The following is a 14,583-nucleotide window of genomic DNA, read 5'->3' as shown; positions in this document are numbered from 1 at the left end:
TCTCATCTTCCCTCCCCTCAAGTTCCATGTCGCAGAAGCTCAACTCCAGGTAAGAGCAGCTGAAAACTCTGGGGCTGCCTTCCTCCACCCGCCCCAATTCATAGCTGGGCAGCTCTACCTCAGGCACAGAAGCTGAGAACAATAAAGCCCCAACTGCCCTCACCCCAATTCACTGATGGTGAAGAAGTTCCCTCCTGGGAGAGGCAAGCTGAAAAAACAGAGGTTGCCAACCCAACCTAGCACTGTGCTTCTCATTCATTAAGTGTCACTCCAAGAGAAATAGGTCACTATCTTGCCCTCATCTCTGGAACAGTAAGCCAGAGATTTTGCCAAAGGGGAGAGGTAGCAAGTAAAAACAGAGCTCAGGTGCTCTCCCTAAGTGAACTATTTTTAACACAATGGCAGGAAGTTTAAGCCTAAAGGAACTCTTGAAAATCATGGAGATTGAGGTGGTAAGCATGCAGCGGTTCTCAACCTGTGGGTGGTGATGCCTTTGGGGGTAGTATGACTATTTCAAAGGGGTCGCCTAAGATATAACAGTAGCAAAATTATAGTTATGAAGTGGCAATGAAAATAATTTTATGGTTGGGGGTCACCACAACATGAGGAACTGTATTAAAGGGTTGCAGCATTAGGAAGGTTGAGAACCACTGCTCTAGAAGGTATTTTGCTCAGTATAGTAAGTCAGAGAAAGACAAATTATATATGATTTCATTTACATGTGGAATCTAAAATACAAAATAAATGAACAAACAAAACATAAACTCATTTACAGAGAACAAATTGATGGTTACTGGGTGGGAGAGGGGTTGGGTGAAAAAGAAGAAGGGATTAAGAAGTACAAATTGCTGCCCTGGCCGGTTTGGCTCAGTGGTTAGAGCGTTGGCCTGAGGTCTGGAGAGACCCGGGTTCAGTTCCTACTAAGGGCACGTACCTCGGTTGCAGTTTGTCCCCCGCCCTAGTTGGGTCGTGTGGGTGGCAGCCACTCGATGTGTCCCTTTCACGTCGATGTTTCCCTCTCCCTCTCTCCCTCCCATACTATCTGAACAAAATATCAAAAAATGTCCTCGGGTGAGGATTAAAAAAAAAAGTACAAATTGCTAGTTATAAAAATAGTCATGGGGATGTAAAATACATCATAGAGAATATATAGTCAATAATATTTGATAACTATGTATGGTAGTATCAGTTCAGTACTAGACTTATCAGGGTGACCATTTTGTAAGTTTTAGAAATATCTAATTACTATGTTGTACACCTGAAACTAATATAATATTGTATGTCAACTTTAATTGAAAAGTTCAATTTTAATAAAAATTCAAAAAAATGTGAATGGATTAAGTAATCCAACCAAAAGACAGATTATCATATTAGAGTTTAAAAGAACAAGGCACAGTTGTATATTATCTTCAGGAAACTCAACGATATAAATAGGGTAAAAGTAAAAGAATGAAAAAAAAATCATATAAAAAGGAACCATAAGGAAACTAGAGTGGTTATACTAATACTGGACAAAAGGACTAAACAGACACCCAAACAAACATTGTTATTAATTAGTAGCTATGTCAAAAGGGAAATATAACTAATATAAACATATATACACCTAACAAAAGAATCTCAAAATATTTAAAGCAAAATATGGGAGAACTGCAGGGAGAAATACACAACTCCACAATAATAGTTGGAGACTTTATCTCTTTCAATAGTGAAAAGAACAACCAGACAGAAGATCAACAAGCAAATACAATACTTCAACACTATGAATGAATAAGACCTAACAGATTCTATAGAGCTCTCCACTCAACAACAGCAGAATATACATTCTTCTCCGTGCATATGGATCATTCTCTAGGAAGGCCATAAAAGAAAGCTCAGCAAATTAAAAAATGTTGAACTCATACAATATTTGTTTTCTCACTAAAATGGAATGGGGGGGAAAAAAAGTCAGTGATAGAAGGAAATTCAAAAGTATGTAGAAATTTAAAAACATGCTCCTGAATAATCATGGATCAAAGAAATCATAGGTAAATCATAAAATTCTTTGACATGAATGAAAACAAAAACACAACACACCAAAGCTTATGGTAAGTTATTAAACGGCTTAGAGAAACATTTATAGCTGAATCTACATTAAAAAGAATGATCTCAAAACAATAACCTAACCTTCCATTTGTAAAAATAAAACTTTATTGATTGATTTCAGAGAGAAAGAGGAGGGGGGAGAGAATGAGAGAGGGAGAGGGAGGGAAAGAGGAAGGTGGGGTGGGAGAGAGAGGAAGGGAGGGAAAGAGAGAGAAACATCAATTTGTTATTCCATTTACTGATAGGTTCATTGATTGAATCTTGTATTGTGTTCTGACCAAGGATCAAACCCACAACTTTGGCATATAGGGATGACTCTAAAAACTGAACTACCGGCCAGGGTGAACGTTCCATTTTTAAGACATTAGAAAAATAAATGCAAACTAAAAAATAAAGCAGAGGGAAGTAAATAACAAAGATTAGAACAGAAATGAAATAAGGAACAGAAAAACAATAGGGAGAATTAAGAAAACCAAAAGTTATTCTTTAGAAAAGACCAACAAGATTGAAAAAACTTTAGCTAGACTGACCAAGAGAGAAAACTCAAAATACTAAAATAAGCAACTAAAAGGTGACATAGCTACTGACCTTACAGAAAGAAAGAAATGATTATAAAAGAATACTACAAATAACTGTATAGATAATGTTAGCTGTTAACTTCCATATTACTGCTCTAAACCTCTCATTCCAGGAAACAAAACCCATCACTCTTATCATTTAACCTTTCCCCTAAGCCTCTCATTCCGGAGGACCTGGACCCATCACTCCAGTCAGATGGAACGGAATGATGGAGCCACCCTAACCCACCCAAGGCTGCAGACGGTTGCTGGACAAGAACAAGTTTCAGGAGACCACAGACCCCAACCAATCAAGAACTCAGGAGACCCCAGCCCCCGACCAATCAGGAACTCGGGAGACCCCAGACCCAATCAATCCAGGATGACCACGTCTCCTCAGCTAAACCACCACATCCCCAGCCCTAAGTTTAAAAACCCCTAGTCTCTACAAACCGGTTGCTACTCTCTCCTTAGAGGTGGTCCGACAGGCTGATTCCTCGTTCTTACAGATAACAGATGAAATGGACAAATTATTAGAGAAACTCAAACTTCTGGAACTGATTCAAGAAGAAAGAGAAAATATGAATAAACCTAAAGTAAGTAGAGAAAATGAATTAGCCCAGCTGGTGTGTCTCAGTAGACTGATCATCATCCCATGAACTGAGAGGTCCTGGTTTGATTGCCGGTCAGGGCACATGCCCAGGTTGCAGGTTTCATCCCCAGTTGTGGATGTGAGAGGAAGCAGCCAATCCATGTTTCTCACATTGATGTTTGTTTCTCTCTCTCTCTCAAAAAAACCCTCAATAAAAACATATTGAAAAACACAAAATTGAATTAGTCATTGTTAAGATTCCCAGAAAGAAATACACAAGCAGATAGCCTCACTAATTAACTGACCATTTAAAGAAAAATTAATAACAATTATTCATAAATTGTTTCAAAAACAAAAGAGAAATATTTCCCTACTCATTCTATGAGGCAAGTATTGCTGTCTCTCTTGGCCTGCCGGGGGTCAGTGCAATACAATGAACTACAAGCAGATGCTCCTAGGAGTGAGGGGGTGCATAGCAAGGGAGCAAATGTTCCAGATCTTTGGACGCAGCCCAATTTATTTGCAAATTGTTCCCCAAGTTACATGTGGATTTATATAAATTATTTCCTTGAGATGGCACCTCTGCAAACCATACAGCCTAGCCTTGTCTCTCACTTTTTCAGACAGAAAGAGACTTCAAAGCTAAAAAATAACAAACCCAGCCATGCCCAGGCCTAAGGCCCATTATCCTCCCTGGGTGGTCTTCCAACCCTTTGTCATGCAAACCTTATCTTATTCACATGCAAACGAAGCATTGAGAAGCACTCAAGGCAGTTTCCCTGCCTTCCAGTCCAACAGTCTGTCCACAAACACTTTGATCCTAGGCTGGCCAGGTTTCTAGAATGCACATCACAAGGTTACAAATCGTTTATTCACCAAAACCCCATCCCTACAGTATTACTGATACCAAAACCTGACAAAGACATCACAGGAAAGAAAACTACAGACCAACACCTTTTATGAATATGGACATAAGTATCCTAAACAAAATACACCATAAATCCTAAAATTCTGAAATTTATCTCTGGAATGCAGGGTTGGTTCAGCATCTAAAAATTAACTGAATGAAAGGCAAATTCCCTATAATCATCTTAATTGTCATAGAAAAAGCGTCTGACAAAATCCAAGATCATTTCATGATTTAAAACATTTAACAAACTAGGAAAAGAAGAAAGATTTCTCAATCTGATAAAGGGTATCTACAAGAAACCTAGAGCTAATTTTAAGCCACTTGATGAAACACTGATCAAGACCTAAATATGGAAGTTCCCTGTCACCATTTCTATTCAACACTGTACTAGAGGTGCTAGTAAGGGCAATTAGGCAAGAAAATGAAACAAAGGGCATCCAAATTAGAAAGGAAACCTATCTCTATTTGCAGATGAACAAAGCTGGATTTTCTGATTTCAAAATTTGCTCCAAAGCTACATTGTGTTGCTAGCTTAAGAACAGAAATATCAATCAATGGAATAGAATTGGCAGTCCAGAAATAAACCCTTCCATTTATGGTGGACAAGGGTACCAAAACAATTCAATGGAGCAAAACTGTCTTTTCAATGAAAGGTGCTGAGGCAACTGGATATCCACGTGAAAAACAATGAAGTTAAATTTTCTTCCTCACACTGTATAAAAAAATTAATTCAAAATGGATTCTAGATCTAGAGGTAAGAGCTAAAACTATAAAACTCTTAAAAGACTACAAAAATCACAAGCAACAAAAGAAAAAAATAGAGAAACTAGACATATTCAAATTAAAAACTTTTGTGCTTCAAAGGAAGGACATCATCAAGAAAAATGAATGGATAGCTAAGAGAATGGGAGAAAATATCTGTAAATCTTATGTCTAATAAAGAACTTGTACCTAGAATACATAAAGAACAATTATAATTCAAAACTAAAAAACCAATGAACTCACTTTAAAAAAATGGGCAAACGATCTGACTACACAAGTTGCTATAATGTGGCTAATAAGCAATGCAAAAATGTTCAACGTTATTAGCCACCAGGCAAATGCAAATCAAAACCATGAGACACCACTTCACACACTTAACAAAATGGCTATAATCAAAAAGACCAATAATAACAAGTGTGGATGAGGATGTGAAGAAATTGGTACCTCAAACATTGCTGGTAGAAATGTAAAATGGTGCAGCTGCTTTGTAAAAACAGTCTGGCAGTTCTGCAAAAGGTTAAACAAACAGTTACCATATGATGAAGCAATTTCATTCGTAGGTATAATACTCGAGAGAAATGAGACACTTATACACTAATTTCCATAGTACTACTATTCATAATAGCCAAAAAAAAGGGGGAAAAACCCAAGTGTTTATCAACTTATGAATGGAAAAATAAAGTGTAGCATTATTCTAATACTGAAATATTATTCATACATGAAAACGAATGAAGTAATGATACATGCTAGAAAGAACATGAATAAACCTTAATGTTTTTCTTATTATAAATCACATCACAATCCTACGCCCAGGTCTTGCCCTTAAAAGGACTGGCAGTGCAGTCTCATAATCCCTTTCCCTTCCCTCTGGAAGGAACTGGAAAGCTATCTCGAACCCAGGGATAAAAATACCAATACTGGATACCCACTACTACCTGTTAGGTGAGATAAAAAATAAACAACAAAAACAAACAAACAAAACACATTTCCATCTTATCTAAACCACTGTATTCTGGGTTTCTCTGGCACAGCCCCTTAGCCTATACTCTAATATAAATCTCCTGCAAACCCTTGACTAACTAACCATTTAGGATTGACAACCAACTCAGTATGAAATACTCTTCTCATGTAATTAGAAAATTCAGTTTGACTTATTCTTACAGAGGACAAATAATAGCCTAGATATTGTTCCTCAGAACAATCCCTATTTTTCTAGGAAGCATTCCATGTGTTTTATTGCTTGCTTGCTTTTTTTAATTTTTTTATTTTTCAGATAGAGTGGGAGGGAGGGAGAGAGAGAGAGAAACATCGACGTAAAAGGGACACATCGAGTTACTGCCTTCCACACAACCCAACCAGGGCCGAGGACAAACTGCAACCAAGGTACGTGCCCTTAGCAGGACCCGAACCCAGGTCTCTCTGGACCGCAGGCGGACGCTCTAACCGCTGAGCCAAACCGGCCAGGGCGCGCGCTTGCTTTTTTAATCCCATGTGGCTGACTACATATGAGGCAGATTTTACAAAATAATCTCTCACTTTCCATAAGTATTAAAGATATGTTGACTTTCATATCACTACTGATGTATTTTCTATCAAATTAATTTGGTTTACTGCTGACATTCTAAGTTTAATACCTCAAGTCAAACTACCAGAGAAAATCTATTATTAAACAAGTTTTGACGAAAAAAATAGCTAAAGGTGATTACATATGACCGTTAGTACATAAAGTGATATGGATGAGTGAAAAATCTATGACTGTATATCCCAAGCTGGTTAATGGATTATTTCATTATAGCACTAAAGACTGACCTCTAAAACCGTTATCCTATATATTTAATTTTTCTTACTCTAATCCCAACCTACTATGCTTGTGAATATGATCACTTTAATTCAGATACATAAAAACTAGTGACTTAACAATAATTTTAGTGAAGTGATAGTAATGGATTATTTTGAACTATCTAATAGTCATTTATATGAATGATAGCTTATGTACAGGCAAACTACAGGGTTAGAAAGAATATTTTATCCTATGGCATTAAAGAGAAAACCACAGTATCAAAATGACATTCCTGAGATTCCATAATGGCGGCAGAGTAAATGGAAGCTACACAGACCCTCTCCCAGGACCAAACTGAAATTACAACTAATGTAAAGGACAAACACATGACCTTGTCGCCTGGATATTAAGGGAATGGCAAGAACTATCTGCTAATAGATAACCACTGCATTGTATAGATAATCATTGCTTTGTGTACACAGAAATTGATTGTGCCCTCAGGCATAATAGCTAACTGCAAATATCTGCTTCTGTATGTGCTTGCTTGCTCGCATACCCTAATCCAAATTCCTTAACAGGGGCTAAGACAACTATATAAGCAACCCACCCAGAGCTCTGGGCTGCTCTCTCCTCTGAGTAGGATGGGACAGTCGTGGCGCAGCTAATAAAGCTCTCTTAATTTGAACCCAGTTCGGAGTCTGAGTCTGGTCTGTCTCGTTGGTCTACAACAAATCAACTAACAACCCAAAACTCTTCAAGTAACCTGGACTGCTAGCCTCCAGGCAAAAAGCTAGAGGATAACAATACCATTCCTGGGCTAGCAACTCTAACCAGGAAAGTAAGACTTGACAGTGGTGTTTAACGTGGATCCTCCTCACTCATCTAAACCGAGGAGAGGGAGCCACAAACAGCAGAACACCAATACCCACAGGCAAAACTTGGCAGGCTCCAAAGCTCACTGTGATAGCCAAAATGGTGAGACACAGAAACAAAAGCCAAATGAAAGAACAAGAGACCTCCACCGAAGATGAGAACAATGTGGAGCAGTTAGGCAAGTTAACAGAGCTAGAATTCAGACCAATGATCTTGAGGAAGCTCAAAAGCATGAGTAAGGACATAGAGATGCTGAAAATAAACCAATTGGATATTAAAAACCACCCAGAAGAGATCAAGAGTGACATATCAGAAATAAAGAACACATTGGAAGGTTTCAACAGCAGAGTACAGGAAGCTGAGGACTGGATCAGTGAATTAGAAGAGAGGGTAGAAAAAAAATCAACCAATCAGAAAACCAAAAGGAGAAAATGATTAAAAACTAGGAAGACAGCTTAAGAGAACTGTGGGACAACTGGAAACGTAATCATATTTGCATCACAGGAGTCTCAGAAGAAGAAGAAAATGAGCAAGGGTTAGGAAATATATTCAGAGAAATAGTGACAGAAAACTTCCCTAATTTGGTGAAGGAAGAAGGCATTCAAGTTCAAGAAGCACAGAGAGCCCCAAGTAAGAAGAACCCAAATAGGCCCACACCAAGACACATAGTAATTAAAATACCAAAATTTAAAGACAAAGAGAGAATCATAACAGCAGCAAGAGATAAGCAACAGGTTACCTACAAAGGAAACCCCATAAGGCTCTGAGCTGACTTCTCACAAGAAACACTGCAGGCCAGAAGGGAATGGCATGAAGTAATCAAGGTCATGAAAAACAAGGATATGAATCCAAGACTACTCTACCAACAAGGCTGTCATTCAAAATAGAAGGTCAAATAAAGAGCTTCCCAGACAAAAAAAAAGGCTAAGGGAATATATTAGTGCCAAACCAGAACTGCAAGAAATGTTAAAAGGACTGCTGTAATGAGTAGAAGAAATAGGAAGAGCCCTGGCCTGTTTGGTTCAGCAGTTAGAGCATCGACCTGCGGTCCCAAGAGACCTGGGTTCAGTTCCCGCTAAGGGCGCGTAACTTGGTTGCAGTTTGTACCCAGCCCTGGTTGGTGGTGCGGGTGGCAGCCACTCGATGTGTCCCTTTCACGTTGATGTATCTCTCTCTTTCTCTGTTCCTCTCCCTCCCTCCCACTCTACCTGAAAAAAAATTTAAAAATGTCCTCGGGTGAGGATAACAAAAAAAAAAAAGAAGAAATAGGAAGAAAAATATAACCACACTAAACAAAAATAGCAATAAATAAGAACATATCAATAATTACCTTAAATGTAAATGGACTGAATGCTCTGATAAAAAGACACAGAGAAGCTGATTGGATAAGAAAACATGACTCATCTATATGTTGTTTAAGAGACCCACCTCACAACAAAAGACTCACAGAGGTTGAAAGTGAAGGGATGGAAAAAAATCTTCCAAGCAAACAGAAAACAAAAAAAAGCTGGGGTAGCAATACTCATATCTGATAAAATAGATTTCAAAATGAAGACCATAACTAGAGACAAAGAAGGCCACTACATAATATGAAAAGGATCTATCCAACAGAAAGATATAACCTTGATAAAAATATATGCACCCAATATAGGACTACCAAAATATATTAAAAATCTTCTGGAGGACTTCAAAGGAGAAATCGACAGCAATACAATCATATCAGGGGACTTCAACACCCCGTTGACACCACTAGATAGATCCTCTAGACAAAATATTAGCAAGGAAACAGAGACTCTAAATGAAGCACTAGACCAAATAGATTTAATAGATACCTACAGAAAATTACACCCCAAAACTACAGAATTCACATTCTTCTCAAGTGAACACCCATGGGACATTCTCAAGACGGACCACATGACAGGACACAAACTAAATCTCTACAAGTTCAAGAAGATTGAAATCATATCAAGCATCTGCTCAGATCACAATGGCATGAAACTAGAAATCAATTGCAACAAGAACATGCAAAGACATTTGAATACATGGAGGCTAAATAGCATGTTATTAAACAATGAATGGGTTACCGAGGCGATCAAAGAAGAAATTAAAAACTTCCTGGAAACCGCCCTGGCCGGTTTGGCTCAGTGGTTGGAGCGTCGGTCTGCGGAACAGAGAGATCCGGGTTTGATTCCCACTAAGGGCACGTATCTTGGTTGCAGTTTATCCCTGGCCCTGGTTGGTTGTGTGGGTGGCAACCACTCGATGTGTCCCTTTCATGTCAATGTTTGTCTCTCTCTCTCTTCCTCTCTCTCCCTCCCACCCTATCTGAACAAAAAATGAAAAAATGTCCTCGGGTGAGGAAAAAAAACAAAACAAAAACAAAAACAAAATTCCTGGAAACCAATGAAAATGAACATACAACAACACAAAATCTATGGGATACAGCAAAAGCAGTTCTGAGAGGGAAGTTCATAGCACTACAGGCTTACCTCAAGAAAGAAGAAAAATTTCTAATTGACTGTCTAACCTCACAACTTAAAGAATTAGAAAGCAAACAAAAAGAAAACCCCAGAGCAAGTAGAAGGAAGGAAATAGTAAAGATCAGAGCAGAAATGAATGACATAGAGACCAAAAAAACAACAACAACAACAACAACAACAAAAACAAGTCAAAGGATTAATAAAACAAACAGCTGTTTTTTTAAAAATATAAACAAGATTGATGGACCCTTTACTAGACTCACCATGAAACAAAGAGAACCGAAATGCACAAAATCAGAAATGAAAGAGGAGAACTAACAAATGACACCACAGAAATACAAAAGATCGTTAACAGCTACTATGAACAATTATATGGCAACGATTTCGACAATCTAAGCAAAATGGACAAATTTCTAGAAACATACAGTCTCCCAAAACTGGACCAGGAAGAGATAGAAAACTTGAACAGACCAATAACAACAAAGGAAATTGAAGAGGTAATCAAGACTCTCCCAGCAAACAAAAGCCCAGTCCCAGATGGCTTATCGGGGGAGTTTTACCGAACATTCAAAGAAGAACTAACACCCATTCTCCTCAAACTATTTCAAAAAATTCAAGAAGAAGGAAGACTTCCTAAACTCGTTTTATGAGGCCAGCATAATTCTAATTCCAAAACCAGAAAAAGACACTACAAAGAAAGAAAACTACAGGCCAATATCCCTGATGAACATAGAGACCAAAATCCTGAACAAAATACTCACAAATCAGATCCAGCAACACATCAAAAAAATTATTCACCATGACCAAGTGGGATTCATTCCAGGGATGCAAGGCTGGAACAATATTCACAAATCAATAAATGTGATACACCACATAAATAAGATGAAGAATAAAAACCACATGATCATATCAATAGATGCTGAAAAAGCATTCGACAAAATCCAGCATCCATTTCTGATAAAAATGCTCAGCAATGTGGGAATAGAGGGATCATATCTCGACATAATAAAGGCCATATGTGAAAGACTTACAGCCAACATCATACTCAATGGACAGAAACTAAAAACATTTCCCTTAAGAACAGGAACAAGACAGGGATGTCCACTTTTGCCACTCTTATTTAACATTGTACTGGAGGTCTTAGCCACAGCAATCAGACATGAAGAAAAAATAAAAGGGATCCAAATTGGAAAGGAGGAAGTGAAACTGTCATTATTTGCAGATGACATGATATTATACATAGAAAACCCTAAAGACTCCCATTAAAAATCTACTAGACTTAATAAATGAATTTGGCAAAGTAGCAGGATACAAAATTAACGTCAAGAAATCGACGGCATTCTTGTCCTGGCCGGTTTGGCTCAGCGGTCAGAGCGTCGGACTGCGGTCCTGAGAGACCCGGGTTCGGTTCCCGCTACGGGCATGTACCTCGCTTGCAGTTTGTCCCCGGCCCTGGTCGGTTGTGCGGGTGGCAACCACTCGATGTGTTCCTTTCACATCGATGTTTCTCTCTCTCTCTCTCTGTTCCTCTCTCTCCCTCCCACTCTACCTGAACAAAAAATGGAAAAATGTCCTCGGGTGAGGATTAAAAAAACAAACAAACAAACAAACAAACAAACAAAAAAAGAAATCGACGGCATTCTTGTACACCAATGATGAACTCACAGAAAGAGAAACTGAAAAAACTATCCCATTTACCATCGCGCCAAAAAAATTAAGATACCTAGGAGTAAACTTAACCAAAGAAGTAAAGGACCTATTTGCAGAAAACTACAGGACATTGAAAAAAAAAAAATAGAAGAAGATATAAAAAAGTGGAAGCACATACCCTGTTCATGGATTGGAAGAATTAACATCATTAAAATGTCCATACTACCCAAAGCAATCTATAGGTTCAATGCAATCCCTATCAAAACACCAATGACATATTTCACAGAACTAGAACAAATATTTTAAAAGTTCATATGGAACCAAAAGAGACCCAGAATAGCCACAGCAATTTTGAAAAAGGACAAAGTAGGTGGGATCACAATACCAGATATCAGGTTATACTACAAAGCGACTGTAATCAAAACAGCCTCGTACTGGCATAAGAACAGGCTATAGACCAGTGGAACAGAACAGAGAACCCAGAAATGGACCCAAGGCAATACGCTCAATTAATATTTGACAAAGGTGGCAAGGGCATACAGTGGAGTAAAGACAGCCTCTTTAATAAATGGTGTTGGGAAAATTGGGCAGCTACATGCAAAAAAATGAAACTAGACCATCAACTTACACCATACAAGAATAAACTCAAAATGGATAAAAGACTTAAATGTGACCCGTGAATCCATAAAAATTCTAGATGAAGATGTAGGCAACAAAATTTCGGACATCATACGAAGCAGAATTTTCACTGATACATCACCTAAGGCAACAGAAACAAAGGAGAAAATGAACACATGGGACTACATCAAACTAAAAAGCTTCTGCACAGCAAAAGAAACAACCATCAAAATGGAAAGGCAACCCACTGTATGGGAGAACATCATTGCCAATGATACATCACATAAGGGATTAATTTCCAAAATATATAGAGTACACATACAACTCAACAAAAGTAAAACAAAGAACCCAATTAAAAAATGGGCAGAGGAGCTGAATAGACATCTCTCCAAACAAGACATTCAAATGGCCAAGAGACATATGAAGAAACGCTCAACATCACTAATCATCAGAGAGATGCAAATTAAGACAACAATGAGGTATCACCTCACACCTGTCAGAAAAACCGCCAACAACAAATCATCAAACAAGTGTTGGCGAGTGTGTGGAGAAAAGGGGACTCTATTGCACTGTTGGTGGGAATGCCGACCTGTGCAGCCACTATGGAAAACAATATGGTGTTACCTCAAAAAATTAAAAATTGAACTTCCATTTGACCCAGTGATCCCACTTCTAAGAATATACCCTAAGAAGCCTGAAACACCAATCAGAAAGAATATATGTACCCTCATGTTCATAGCAGCACTATTTACAATAGCTAAGATCTGGAAACAGCCCAAGTGTCCATCAGTAGACGATGGATAAAAAAGCTGTGGTACATATACACAATGGAGTACTATGCAGCTGTAAGAAAGAAAGATCTTTTATCCTTTGAGATGACATGGAGCGACCTGGAAAGTATTATCCTAAGTGAAACAAGCCAAGCAGAAAAAGACAAATACCACATGATCTCACTTATATATGGACTATAATGAAAAGAACAGTCTGAGGAATAGGGTAGACCCAGAAACATGGAAGTAGGGTACAGACTGACAACCCTCAGAAGAGGGGTGGTGGGGCGTGGGAAGAGATAAACCACAGAACTTATATGCATGCATGTATAAGCAATGGACATGGACAACAAAGCCGGGGATGGGGCACGGGGGATGGGGAGGAGGGTGTCAATGGGGTAAAAAAGGAGAAAGGTCTGTAACAAAAATAAAATTAAAAAAAAAAAATAAAGACATTCCTGGGTGCTAAAAGCCCTGATACCAAACCTAGATTTAATACCTGATCTAACTGCAGTTTCAACCTCTCCCAGAAACATCTTAATCAACCAGTCTGAAATTTTCTGGTCAAACACCAGTAAGGTAATTGAGGCACTGAGGCAATCTATATGCTAAAAACCCTCCCCTTCTCTTCCCAGAAACAGTAAGAAACAAGTGTCCTGGCCCCAAAATAATACTTTCTTTTCTTCTGTTAAAGCTCGCTGGCTCCACCCCTCTTCCTATAAAAGCCTTCCATTTTGTACAATCTCTGGGAGCTAGCTTACAGTTGCTAGATAGGATGTTGGTGGGATTCATGAATCAGCTTAATAAAGCCCATTCGATTTTCAAATTTACTCTTTGAGTTTTGTTTGCTAATAATTGCAATCTAGATGTTCTGTAAGGAGGTTGGGAAATCTAAGACAACATCCTCAGCTTTTTAAAAGTCATGTTTAACCAATAAACATTCAAGAACTAATGCCAGTTGGTTTATTAAAATATTCAAGTTCCTCAAATATTTCATGAAATCAAATCTAAACAAGAAATAGAGATACAGAAATAGACACCGAGTGACTTAATAAATCTACCAGTTTTTCCTCCCGTCCCAGCTGCATAGCCTCATTCCTCAAGAAAATGAAGAAATAATACAGAACAGCTCAATAATCATAAAATTGAAAGGTTTGGAAGCTTTCTGAGATGCATTATGAAATTAAGACAAATATGTCAAATATAAAGAGTTTGACCAAGGAGGAGGGGAATGAGTGGATGTGGAAGAGGGCATAGGGGGAATAAATGGTGATGAAAAAAAATTTTTTTTTAAAGAACACAAAAGAGTCTGACCAAGTCTTGGGGGTTCGACTTATATTATTTAAAATCTGATATTGGGGGATGAGATGAAAAGCAAAGAAGATATCTATTACAGCAAAAAATCTTAGATCCATGCGAAAGTTTCAAGGCCTTATGCATATTTTGGGGCTAGAAAAATGAGAGCAAAATCTGCTGGCTTATAAAAGTCTTTATAAGATAAAATTGAAC

General features: G+C 38.1%; 1 protein-coding gene across 2 annotated transcripts in view; it reads right to left on the bottom strand.

The window, feature by feature from the left end:
- Nucleotides 1-14,583, bottom strand: part of NSUN6 (NOP2/Sun RNA methyltransferase 6) — a 75,694-nt gene that overhangs the window by 18,986 nt on the left and 42,125 nt on the right. The gene's annotated exons all lie outside the window — the stretch shown is intronic.

The sequence above is a fragment of the Molossus molossus genome, unplaced genomic scaffold (genome assembly GCF_014108415.1).
Source record: "Molossus molossus isolate mMolMol1 unplaced genomic scaffold, mMolMol1.p scaffold_m16_p_1, whole genome shotgun sequence".
NCBI classification, from domain to species: domain Eukaryota; kingdom Metazoa; phylum Chordata; class Mammalia; order Chiroptera; family Molossidae; genus Molossus; species Molossus molossus.
This window is presented reverse-complemented; position numbering and strand designations above follow the sequence as displayed.